We start from the raw sequence: 9,552 nt of genomic DNA, 5'->3' as shown, positions 1-9,552 counted from the left end.
GGCTGGGGCAGGCTCATTCTCAGTTAGCTTTCTTATACAGTTCATAATCACCACTTTCCTGGGGTATGGTGCCACCTACAGTGGAGTGAATCCTCCTCAGCAATGAACAATCAAGACACCTCCCCAACACACACACACACACACACACACACACACACACACACACACACACACACAAGCCAATCTGGTGTAGGCAATCTCTCAAGTGAGACTCTCTTCCCAGTTAACAGTTAAGGGCATTTAGGAAACTCAGCTCACACCTTTAACCCTGGCACTCCAGAGGTAGAGGAGAGGCAGACAGATATCTGTGGGTTCAAGGCCACCCAGGGCTACATAGTAAGATACTGTCTCATAAAACAAAAACAGAAAGCAAACTACCACCCCTCAAAACCCAAGCCTACCTAGAACGGGGTGGGGGTGGGGCTCGGGCTCACAAGTCAAGAGCAGCGGCACACTGTGCCTCTTGTATGAGCATAAACTGCTGTCTTGATGGCAATCTGTATCTGACCAGATTAAAGTCTGAGTGTTGTACTTAGAACAAGTGAGGCTGAGTGGTTTTTGACGTTTGGCTGTGGAAGGCTGTGTGTGTCTCCACACTAAGGGAAAGCTCTCGTTAGGGGTAAAGGGCCTTCCCAGAGTTTTACTCCTTATACATATTTTATAACCCTCTCTTCACTGTTGAACATACAAAGCTCACCTTCCACCCAAGAGCCCCCAACACAGACTCCTGCCTCATCATCCTTCCTCACATCCAGTTCCTGGGCACATAGTTAAGCGGATGCATTTATCCTGACCTTTGTGTGAGAAGCCAGGGGCATGAATAACCGGGGAGGGAGGAGAATTGATTGTGGAACCAGCAGCAGCGGCAGCAGCAGCCATGGCTGATTTCCAGGCACAGATGAGATAGCAGTACCAGCGAAGCTTTGGGTTCTGATGTTCAGCTCTGCAGCAGGGCACACCGCACAGGCAATGGGACTGCTCCAGGCTGAGGTGGAGCGGATGCCTCCCGTGTTCCCTCCTAGCCTCCAAGCAGGCCCTCCAGTCTTGTAAGTGCTGCAGCGAGCTGCCCATTGGTTTTATCATTTGCTTTACTTAAATGATGGTTGTTTCTATGGCTTATAGCCAAGAATCTTGACAGCTATGATCTGATGCTTTCTTTTTCTCCTTCCTTCCCTCCCTCTGCCTCCTTTCTTCCTCCCTCCATCTCTGCTTTTTTCTTTCTCTTCTCCGTCCTACCTTCCAGTTTCCAGATGAAGAATGCATGCAGCTAGTTTCAATTTTGTATGTGCCAAGATGTAGTAGCATTTTTAATCACAGTTAGTGAGAATATGTTTCATGATTTTAGCAATCAAATGCTCACCAATAAATGTAAAGCATGTCGATGTTTGTGTTTGCACAAACATCACAGGCACTCACTTTTGAAAGCAACTCACGTGCTCCTCATAGGAAACCTATGGTTAGGCAGCATCATTCATACCCACCCTCCTTTTACTTGGGAAGAAACTGAGGCTCAACCACCTTTTGAGACTTGCCTGAGGTCACAAAGTCATGACTGGAAATTGGGCAGCCCCTGCCCATCAAAGTTAGAAAGCAAGAGCAGTTTGGTGGGGAGGCTGAGCTTGGAGGTGCTGGGATGGGAGGGGCTGAGGGGAAGGGACAGTGAGAAAGGAAAGGTGGTGCATGGGGAAGCTTGGGGCCACTAAATGTATGGGGGTGCTATGGAAATCACAGGCAACTGGGTGCACAGCCCTGGCTGTGATAATCTACAAACTGTAAAGGCATTGTCAGGTTGACAATCTAACATCTCTAGAAGATAGAAATCACTGGCAAGGAGGGTGAAAAGGCATGCCTTACGCCAAAGCAGGCAGGGTCTATCCCTGGCATGCTCAGACAATAGTCAGAGTGGTGGTGGTGGAGGGGGGAGCAGGTGTCTTGTAGGTAAGAAATGTTGGCAGCAACTATAGGACAGAGGACATTGTCAGCTGGATGTTCCATGGCTCACTCATATTTTGCTGACAACTGTACATTGTTATGACAGATAGACCCACAATTTTGAAGGACCTCATCAGAGGTGTGTTCAGGGATCCATGGACACTCCAGGTGACAGCCCTGGAGACTAGGGTCATTCAGAGCTGGGAGCAAGTCATCATAGTAATTGGCTGAACTGAACTGAAGCCAGAGCTGCATTTGTCTGTGCTGGATACAAAGTAAATGGTCATAGATAGACTCCTCCTTCCAGTGTGTGTGTGAGGGGGAGGGATGAGAGAGAGAGAGAGAGAGAGAGAAAGAGAGAGAGGGAAAGGGAGGGCGGAGAGGGAGGGAAGATGAGAGAGAGAGAGAGAGAGGTTGAGAGAACACTATGAGAGTGCAATATGAGTCCTGCTTGTTTGCTTTGCCAGTGGTCTCTCCCGGGGCCAGGCTTGAACTTCACCTGAGGAAGCCCCAGAACTGGTGGCTCTCAAGAGAGCTCTGAAAGTGACACCTACATGAAGCCTTCTTTGTCTCCTGGAGCGGCACAGCCCCGGAAAAACTGACTACTCTGTTGAGTGGTCAACCACCCCCAGGAAGGTAGCCTGAGTCCCTCATCCGGACAGTGGCTCCTAAAACCCTCCAGGTTCTGCACCTGTGCAACCATGAGCTGAAGCACATGAGCTCCATTCTGCACCCGACACTGCTTCTAAGGGACTCTTGTCAGCTACCTACGGTCTCCCAGTCGGCTGGTTCCCTGCATGCATTGAGTGGCCTGTCTTCTTCTATGACCACAGGTAAGTAAGCAAGCTATCCCTGAGGCTTAGACTAGAGGTGCTGAGCATGTTGGGGAGACTGTGGGTGTGAGGTCAGAAGGAAGTTAGCAACCTGTGAGCACTTAGGAACTGGTCATGTCAGAATGCTGATAGTTACCTGCTACCAGGCAAGATTCAGCCTCCTGGTGAACCCCTCTGGATCCCTTCAGAAAACTGTGAAAACAGTTATTCTGAGTGGCCGTGGCTGCTTCTGTCTAGCAGAACTGTCTACTTCTGTGTCCTTATTACTACCACTCTCTTGTTCCTTCCATTATTCACTGGATGAACATTCTACACATTTAGGTGAATTAAACTAACACACACCAGGAGGACTTACGGACATGAAAGGCAGCAAGCAAACCCTCATGGCTTGTGTGGATCAAAGTTGGTGTTAGCAGACCAGGTACTGCATCAGCTGATGAAGGTGCATGACCTTCAAGACTCTACATGACCTTGAGAGGTTAAGCTCCTGTGATGAGCAGGTCAGTGAGCAGGGAAGTCACAGAAGCAGGGAGTGTGATCTCAGGAGCACTATAGTGGGTGTTATTTGGAAAAATGAACAATCGGCAACATCTCCTCTAATCTGGGGATCCCTTCGGTGAACTGTGACTGCCTGTGTGGTGTTGCATGACAGGTTTCTGGATGGCACTCGAGAGGGGGAGCTAAGCATGTCTGGGGGAAGAGGCAGTGCTTCCGGAAAGGGGAGACTGTGTTCTGATGAGGGAGCAGCGAAGACGCAGCTGCAATAGGGAGGCGGACAGTGGACAGGGTCCGAGTGCACTGGCTTCAGTGGAACTGAACCTAGGTAGATGAGCTAGGCTGTAAAGAGTGCCCTGGCTGTGGAGAGTGTGCTAGACCCTGGTGAGCATCACCCCAAGTGAGATGTTCATACCCAAGCCCTTTACACCCAGAATAGATTTTGTTTGTGTGTTCATTTGCATAGACATCATTGACCCAGACTTAGCACATAGCAGCATCGCTCCACTGTCATCCTTATCCCAGAACTGCTAATCCAGCAATGCTGGGGCTCACAGTCCAGAGACTTTCACTTTAAATGTCTTTGTAACTAGTGGTGGAAGGTTACTCTAATTGCTGCTGATTACCTGGAACAAATTCTCCTTTTGGTTTCCCGTGACAAATTAATGAAATGATCACAGTGGGCTAATTACAAAAGGTGGAAATCTGAGGCAACTCAAACACAGGTCCTCTGGAGCCAATTGCATCTCATTTGCACATTGCTTCAGATGGCGCTGGACAGACATCTCTCCCTGGATCTTCAAACAGTACAACTTCAGCATGCATGCACCCCTGGCCTCATTAATAGGAGGAAGCAGAGCCTTTGTCTGTGTGACGGTCACCTTGGAATTTGCAGTTTTGGTATCATTTGAAAGGAAGAGTCAGTGACCTGCATGCAGAGGAACAGTCTAGAACTTTGGTTCCAGGAGAGCCCAGCTTGGGAACAAACACCTCATCTCTCACAGCCCCAGTCTTGATGGTGACATGGCAATGATGGCCATAGTATCAGCCAGTGTTGCTAGCACACAGTCAAGTATTGACAGCGCTCTCATCTATGTGGTTGGTGCCATCGTCATATAATTTAGAAGGAGAGAGCTTGAATTTGCTACCAGTTTTATCATTTTTAAACTCTGGGAACTAGGATAAGTGTGCTGACTTCTCTGAGCAGCAGGCTTTGAATTACACACAGGAGATGTTGGTACATCTCCTCCAGACCTTCCCACCAGGGGTGATGTGAGTTCTCATGAGGGTAGGGGTACCAAAGTGCTTTGTGAACCTGAGGGGCATCGATGTAACTTGTATTTGGGAAGACCTTCTAGGAGCTAGCACAAAGGGAGGCCCTCGAATAGTCCTTCCCAGCGTTTACCCAGCCTGTTTCCCAGCATAAGAACAAAGCAGTGTGTCTTTAGCCTATGGGATGCTGAATACAAGGAGCTGAGGTTTTCAAATTTTTATCATTTATTATTTTATGTGTTCAGCTGTTTTTCAGGAATGTATGTCTATGTACCATGTGTATGCCTGTTGCCTGTAGAAGCAGAAGGGGGACATCAGTTCCCTGGAACTAGGGTCACAGGCCATTGTTAGCTGCCCAGTGTGGGTGGGTTCTGGGAGCTAAACCCAGGTCTCAGCCACTGAGCCATCTCTTCAGGTCCAGGAGCTCAGTTTTATAACTCCTCTTTGTAACACCTGACTGGTTATGACAGTGGGAGTAAAACCTAAGTCTCAGTCTCTCTCTCTCTCTCTCTCTCTCTCTCTCTCTCTCTCTCTCTCTCTCTCTCTCATACACACACACACACAGACACACACACACACACACACACACACACACACACACACACACACATGCGCGCGTACATTTGATGGCCTGGTGACCTTGAAGTCCCAGGGTAGAGATGATGAGAGAGAGGATGTGAGGCAAAGCACAAGCGCATACCCCAGGTGCCTCAGCTTAACCCAGCTAAAGTCTTCCTCAGGTGTTTGCATAGAATCAGACTTAAGGAAGGCCTTCCCCGCAACAGGTAGCTGGTTAAAGTCTTGAAGAGGAGCCTGATGAATAATGGGCATCCTAGATGTCTTCGGAACCAACAAGAGGGACAAGTGAATACGTGGGACAGCACACCAGGGTGTGAATAACTGCTAAGTTATCTAGAGTTATCTTTCTTGTGAATCCTCTCTGTCTTGGCCTTGGTAAAGTATGAGGCAGGGGAAAGAAATGAATAAAGAGTAGATAATTAGGGAGCCGGGGGAGGCGGCTTGATGGATAAAGAGCTTGCCACACAGTTGTGCCGACTGCAGTTCAGAACCTGGGAAAAGCCAGGCAGACGTGGAAGCTGCTTTTAATCCCAGCACTTCAAAGCCAGAGACAAGAGATCCCGAGCGCAAGTGGATAGCTACACTAACTGGAACTGGTGAGCTCTAGGTTCAGGGAGAGACCCTGATCCAATAAACGAAGTAGAGATTGATTGAGGAAGACAGCCAGTGTCAACTCGGGGTCCACATGTATATACACATGTGCACATATACAAGCAAACACATACAATAAGATGCACACAATACATACAAATTAAGTAACCAGGTTCTAACAGCGGATACTTCCCCCTAACCACATTCCTAGCCGCAGTGATAAGCCTTGGTCTTCCCCATCAGCTCCCCCCCAGCCTCCCTTCTCCACAGACACACTTTAAGGGGACACAGAGTGAGCTGAGAACTTGGTCTTCATTTCCAGTGCAAGTTGGCAACAGGGTTTCTGAGGTGTCATCTCAAGGAGGGAGTTCATGGCAGGGTTCTGCTGTTGGAGCCTCTGCCACCTCTGCCCCAGTGTTGGTGGCATATCAGAGTTCAGATGTCTTAAACCTAGAGATTACAGATGGACCCAGATGGACTGTCCCCACTGTGATAAAATACAGGTAACACAATGTACCATGCCCTCAGCCCATTGACAGCAAGTCCAGCAACATGGTGTCCTGCCATCACCTCTGTCTCCAGAACCGTTGATACTCCACACCATAAATACTCACTCCTCACTCCCACACCATTTGAAATTCTGTCTCTGGGAATCTGTTGATTCCAGGCATCTCCTCCTGGAAGTGGAGTTACACAGAGTTGTCTCTTCATGTCCATCCTATTTCAATTAGCTTACCGTATCAAGGTTCATCCCTATCCCAGCAAAGTTCAGGATCTTCCCTTTATAAGGCTATAAAGTCTTCCACTGTCTGCACAGACAATGTTTTCTTTATTATGTCTCTTGGGGACATGGGTTATTCCTCCTACCACACAATTCACTCTGATAGCTTGTATCCATTCGGATGAGAGACTGGAATCCAAGTTCTATGAGGACTTTGAGTGAAGTTGCACCCGTGAGGCTGGAGCAAGACACGTAACAACATACTAAAAAGACCTTTCAATATTATGCTTAAGGTAGAAAATTTGGAAAATGTAGGAAAGTGTCAAAAAGTTATAAACGCCTCTAAGTGGGGCACCCAGAAGACAGCAGGTGATTCCAGGCACGCAGGAGAAAGATGAAAAGGGACAAGAACATGCTGGCTCTGATCCCTTTCCCTGGAGGTGAAGAAACTGGGGCTGGGCAGGCAGGCCCGGTACTAGGCTGCTGCTCCAGAGGTGGCCGGGGATGGTGCCATGTGTGAGGGCTGCTTCCCACAGCAGGTCTTCTTGTTGCTTCCCTGTTGGGGGCGCTGTTCTGGAAGAGTTTTCCAGAGCTGACACCTTTTGGAAATCGCTGACCTTTTTTTTCTATCTGCTCCCTGGGACATTTGGTGAGGGCTCCGGACAAAGTCAGGCATCTTTAAGAGAGCCAGAACAAAGCAGGGAAAGTTGTGTCATGCTGTGGGCGACATAGCATGGATAGCACTGGCGTCAAAATAACCAGTGACCAGAGTGGTACTCTCTCGAGGGAACAGGGGATAAATGAAAATGTCAAGTTTTTTAGAAATATTTTTTCATCACTTCTGCTTTCTCTTTTCTCACTCCAAACCATCCCATGAACCTCCCCTCCTGCTCTTTTTAAAATTCATGGCCTCTTTTTGTTTTTAATGTTGATATATATTATATACATTCCCATATACATGAATACAGCCTGCTTAATCTGTATAATGCTACTTACATGTATGTTTTCGGGGCCAGCCACTTGGTATTGGATAACTAATTGGTGTGCTCTTCCCTGGGGAAGACTATTTCTCCAGCTCTCAACAGCACTTAGTTGTCTGTAGTCTTTGTACAGGGATAAGGCTCCATGGGCTTTCCTCGTCCGTGTTATCATGTCTATTGTGGTCATCCTTGTTCAGCTCATGTTTTGGTAGCCATGTAGGTGAGACTTGGTGAGTGGAAGCTTCTGACATTTCTAGGAGACACATTCTCACTGCTAACCCCTGTTCCTCTAGCTGTTAACAATCTTTCTGCCCTCATTCACAATGATCTGGAGCCTCAGACTCAAGAGATAGTTACAAATGTATCAGCTGGGACCACCAGATGGTCTCTAAATTTCCTTGATGACCACATTTACTGGCTCTACCCTGGAGGAGGTTTGCAGGATCTGACTGGGTGAAGAGGTTGGATGTGGAGTGGGAGGGGACTGTGGGTCAGGGGCCAAAAAAATCTCAAGTTTTCGTGAGTCTCTGAACTGAAACCTTTTGTGAAAATTGATGCAGGGGGGAGCTTTCCCCCAAACACACCCTGGTGCTCTAAATTATAAGAGTAAATATTTCCCAGAAATAGCAGCATGTTGACACTCCCCCACTCACTCTTTCCCTACTTGGCACGGTCACTTTGTATTGCTACTGAGTCACAGTGCATTGACCATCACAGCAGCAACCCAACGCCTGGCCCTCCTTTTCAGTGTTCTGGAGTTCACACATGGACACCCGTGACCTCACTGGACTATGTACCTGTTCTGGTAGGTTCCAGCTATCTTACAGATAAGCTGAACTGTCAGTGATGTAATGACATGGCCAGGACTCAGGGTCTTGTTTTCGGACTCGGAATGGGGTAGGGAGCACAGTGCAGAGTGAAGACTGTGGAAAAGAGACTGGCTTGCTGGTGATGCTAGAACAGGGGATGAGGACCAGAGAACAGACGCTTCATAGTTCCCTTGGTAATGATTGTGATTACTGCATGTATGTGGCCACTTCTGTGTTTAAAGCACTCTCTTAGTCATGATTTTGAAGCCATGGTTAATTATGCACAATATAAAATCAACTATAGGGGCATTCAGGGTTTTAAGAATGCTGTGCACAACCAATCACCATTCCAGAAACATTCCAGAATATCCCAGTACATTCTCATCACTGTCAAAAGGAAACCCTATGTCTGTGCTAAGACATGTTCTATCTCTAGGCAATATACATATGGCACCACACGTGGACATTTGCAAATATAAACTCTATGTGTGATGGTGCACGGGTGTGGTATGGGATGTCCTTCTATATGCTTCGAATGCGTGTTGCTTTCATTGGTTCAATGGCCAGGCAGAATTTAGCCAGGTAGGAAATCAAAACAAAGATATGGAGAGGAAGAAGGCAGAGACAGGGAGATGCCATATAGCCTCCAGGGAAACAAGATGTGTGGTAACAAGCCATGAACCTTATGGTAAAATATAGAATAATAGAAATGGGTTAATTTAATTGTGAGAGCTAGTCAGTAATATGCTCGAGCCAAGGGCCTGACAATTATAATTAATATTAAGCCTCAGAATAATTATTTAATAAGTGGCTGCAGGGACCAGTGGGTGGGAGAGAAACTTGTCCAATGTGACGAGTTCAGACAAAGAAAAACTTCCATCTACATATGTGTGGGTGTACACATGTATGCATATATGTTTAGAGACCAAAGGACAGCCTCAGAAGTTCTTCTGGCATTGTCTGTCACCTTTTACTTTCTTTTCTTTTTTGAGATAAGGTCTCTCATGGGGACCAGGGCTTTCTGACTAGGTTTGGCTGGGTGACCAGCAATTTCCAGAGGTCACCTGTCTCTATTTCTGCTGTGCTGGGATTACAAGTACATCCCTACACCCAGTTTTTTAAGATAGGTTCTGGGGCTCAAACTCAGATCCTTGTGCTTGCAAAGCAAGCACTTTACCAATTTAGCCATCTCCTCAATCCCTCAATATGTAAACTCTTAAAGGCAATACTTAGTACCATTGTAGTCATGTGATTGAGCCCTATGCTATGCAAAATAATTCAGTATCTTAGGATGCTGCTTCCCTCCCACTCTTCCGTGTAAGACCTTTGTGTGTGAGAGA

Source organism: Phodopus roborovskii, unplaced genomic scaffold (assembly GCF_943737965.1).
Source record: "Phodopus roborovskii unplaced genomic scaffold, PHOROB, whole genome shotgun sequence".
NCBI classification, from domain to species: Eukaryota; Metazoa; Chordata; class Mammalia; order Rodentia; family Cricetidae; genus Phodopus; species Phodopus roborovskii.
Note: the sequence above shows the minus strand (reverse complement) of the source record.